Below are 3,008 nucleotides of genomic sequence, written 5' to 3'. Positions count from 1 at the left end.
CCCTCCTTACTACCCATCACCGGTCTATCCCATTCCCCCACCCTCCTCCCCTCTGAAGTCCTCAGTTTGTTTCTCATAGTCCATAGTCTCTAATATTCATTCCCCCTTCTGATTACCCCCCCCTTTCTTTATCCCTTTCTTCTCCTACTGATCTTCCTAGTTCTTATGTTCCATAGATGAGAGAAACCATATGATAATTGTCTTTCTCTGCTTGACTTATTTCACTTAGCATTATCTCCTCCACTACCGTCCATGCTGCAGCAGATGTTGAGAAATCGTTCTTTTTGATAGCTGAATAATATTCCATTGTATATATGGACCACAACTTCTTAATCCAGTCATCTGTTGAAGGGCATCTTGGCTCCTTCCATGATTTAGCTATTGTGGACAGAGCTGCTATGAACATTGGGGTGCATATAGTATGACCTTCAACTTAAATACTTATACATCATTTTCAAATCAGTAAGTTTATAGCTATGTTTTGTGTAATAATTTTCCTAAAAATTTTTAGGTTTCTGTCAAGAACACTTTTCATTCTTATACTTGATCTCTACTCTCTGTCCCCAGTTATATATTGTTCTTTCCATGTTTTTTTGTCTTTTCATTCTGGTAAAGAATCCCAAGTTGGTTACCAGCATCACTGATGTGTTTTTCCACATCATAACCTTGTACTGTAACTACATCCAATATGAACATTTTTCTGCTAATCGAAATAAGATATAAAATAAGATATAAAAATAAGATATGTCCTCATATTTCTTTTTTAAAAAAATTTATTTATTTACTTATTTGAGAAGAGAAGAGAGAGAGAATGAAAGCCGGGGGAGAGAGAGGGACAAGCAGACACTGCAATGAGTGCAGACAACCTGGGGTTTGATCCCAGGATATGAGATCACCATCTGAGCCAAAACCAAGAGTGTGAAACTCAACTCACTGAGCCACCCACGGCTACCCAGAGCAATCTACACTTTCAATGCTATCCCGATCAAAATACCAAGGACATTTTTCAAAGAACTGGAACAAATAGCCCTTAAATTTATACAGAAACAGAAACGGCCCCGAATCACCAAGGAATTGTTGAAAAGGAAAAACAAAGCTGGGGGCATCACAATGCCGGATTTCAAGCTGTACTACAAAGCTGTGATCACAAAGACAGCATGGTACTGGCACAAAAACAGACACATAGACCAATGGAACAGAATAGAGAATCCAGAAATGGACCCTCGGCTCTTTGGGCAACTAATTTTTGACAAAGCAGGAGAAAACATCCCATGGAAAAAAGACAGTCTCTTCAATAAATGGTGCTGGGAAAATTGGACAGCTACATGCAAAAGAATGAAACTTGACCACTCTCTCACACCATACACAAAGATAAACTCTAAATGGATGAAAGACCTCGATGTGAGACAGGAATCCATCAAAATCCTAGAGGAGGGCATAGGCAGCAACCTCTATGACATCAGCCACAGCAACCTTTTTCATGACACATCTCCAAAGGCAAGAGAAACAAAAGATAAAATGAACTTGTGGGACTTCATCAAGATAAAAAGCTTCTGCACAGCCAAGGAAACAGTCATACAAAACAAAACAGACACTTAAATACAGAAAACAAACTGGTGGTTGCCAGAGGGAAGGTGGGGGAAGGGATGGAGTGGGCAAAATAGATAAAGATTAAGAGGCACAAACTTCCAGTAATAAATAATTCAAGGAGATGGAAATTACAGCATAGGAAATATAGTCAATATATTGAAATAATGTAGTATGGTGACAGATGATGAGGACACTTATTGTGGTGAGCATTGATTGAGTAATGTACAGAGTTGTTCAATCACTATGTACATCTGAAACTAATAAAACATTGTGAATTATACACATTGTGTGTGAATATAAAAAAATAGAAACAAATTACTGACAAATATAATTAGCCTATTTAATTTCCATTTAAAAATTGTATCCTAGAATGCCTGGGTGGCTTAGTCAGTTAAGAATCTGCCTTTGGCTCAGGCCATGATCCTAGAGTCCTGGGATTGAGCCCAACATGGGATCCCTGTTCATCTGCTTCTGTCTCCCCTTCCCGCCCCCCCATCTCCTGCTCCTGCTCTTTTGCTCACTCTTTCTTTATCTCTCTCTCTCAAATAAATAAATAAAATCCTTTAAAAAATTGTATCCTAGTAGGAAAGCCAATACTCTATTTAAATCGTGGTGTATGTAAAGCATATGTTAATAATCTAGCCAGACTAATTAGCTTGACCAAATGTGAATAAGCAAAAATTTTAAATAGAGAGTGGATTTCAATACTTATATTCAATATTGTTATTATATTGGGTATTATTTTTCGTGTTTATACACACATTTATTCAATAGGAATTTACTGTATATTTAAAGCATGTCAGAAACCCTGCTTCTACTACAGAAATAAATAAATTTAGTTCCTCACAATGACTTTGCTATTGAGTGAGCATCATACTGCATTTTTTTTTTTTTGCTTAATATATCATTTCAAAATACTTCAGTAAAATGATTCTAAATTAGGGAAATATTAAATTTAATTTCCAATTTTAAGTGATTTCCATTTAATCTATGTTATCTGAACTATCATGTAAATGCTAGTCTTAGACCTAAATATACTTCCCACAATTTCTTAGAAAAATAACAGGAAAAAAAGCTTAGTTTGAAAGGAGCGAGCACTCTGAAATGGGAGAAGTCCAAGCATTATTTTCTCTATAGGGTGTTTAAATTACAAATATAACCAGGTACATTTAAAACCAAGTTTTAAAGCTCAGGCAAGTGCATGCATGATTTTAAAAGAAAACGTGAAGAGGATTTCTGTGTTATATCATTCATGGGCATAGAGAACAGATTATAGCTAACATTTTTGTTTGATGAAGGGTAAACATCCCAAGAAACACACATTAATAAATCAATTATGATTTTCTTAGAGTTCAACAAAAATCAAAATGTTAAGTCAGTCAACAGAGGTCGAAATTGAAAGTGGGACAATGTCACTG

Source organism: Ursus maritimus, unplaced genomic scaffold, assembly GCF_017311325.1.
Source record: "Ursus maritimus isolate PB19 unplaced genomic scaffold, ASM1731132v1 scaffold_7, whole genome shotgun sequence".
Taxonomy (NCBI): domain Eukaryota; kingdom Metazoa; phylum Chordata; class Mammalia; order Carnivora; family Ursidae; genus Ursus; species Ursus maritimus.
Note: the sequence above shows the minus strand (reverse complement) of the source record.